Here is a 921-nt window from a genome sequence, read left to right as displayed (position 1 = left end):
CACACGAGAGCTTGACCCGCTTGTCTGACATCTCAGCAGCACTTTAGACATCACTGTTAACATGCACTCACAATGGCCCTCGAAGCTGCGACGGGGCATTGACCTGCTGAATAGCTGTTGTGAAACATTGTACAGATAAGATAAGGGTTGTGTCTGTATCAGATATATCATTATTGCAAGCGTAAAACTGCTGTGTGTGTGTGAAAATGAAAATAGCCACAATGAGAATTGAAAATAATTGTGGCTATTTTTATTTTCATTTTTGTGTACACGTTACAGTGTCTGTGCTTGTGTTCATATATATATATATATATATATATATATATATATATATATATATATATATGTGTGTGTGTGTGTGTGTGTGTGTGTGTGTGTGTGTGTGTGTGTGTGTGTGTGTGTGTACTATTTATGTTCATATTTTATATACATTTATCTATATATCTATCTATATATATAGAGAGAGATAGAAAGATAGATACATTTTTAGAACTGTGTTATTAGTAAATGTTATAAATGTTCTTTTAGTTCTTCTGGGTTTTCTTAACTCAGTAAGGAATTATACTCAGACTCCTTTTCAAAATTTCCTTTGCTATTTCTTTTCCTGTTCGTTGGAGTTGCAAATGCCATCAAAGAACACGAGGGAATGGTTAAAGAAAACGGAAGAGCTTACTGTTTGAGAACAGTCTGTGTTGGTTTCGAGTGTCCAGTTTATTTTAAACAAGTAGGGTTTTATTTCTTTTGAATGTTTTTCTCTTCCATTTTACGTTTTCATTAAAAATAAACTTTCACTTTCTTTTTTAACAGGCCAAATCTATCTCGGGCCCACCGTATCTTCTAAGGGTTCCTACCGCTGACCGCTCCGACACGAATAAACCCGTTTCACTCCGTCACTGACCATAGGGTTGCATTCACAACAAT

This window comes from Penaeus vannamei, chromosome 3 (genome assembly GCF_042767895.1).
Source record: "Penaeus vannamei isolate JL-2024 chromosome 3, ASM4276789v1, whole genome shotgun sequence".
Lineage (NCBI taxonomy): Eukaryota > Metazoa > Arthropoda > Malacostraca > Decapoda > Penaeidae > Penaeus > Penaeus vannamei.
The sequence above is the reverse complement of the archived record's forward strand: the minus strand, read 5'-3'. Positions refer to the sequence as shown.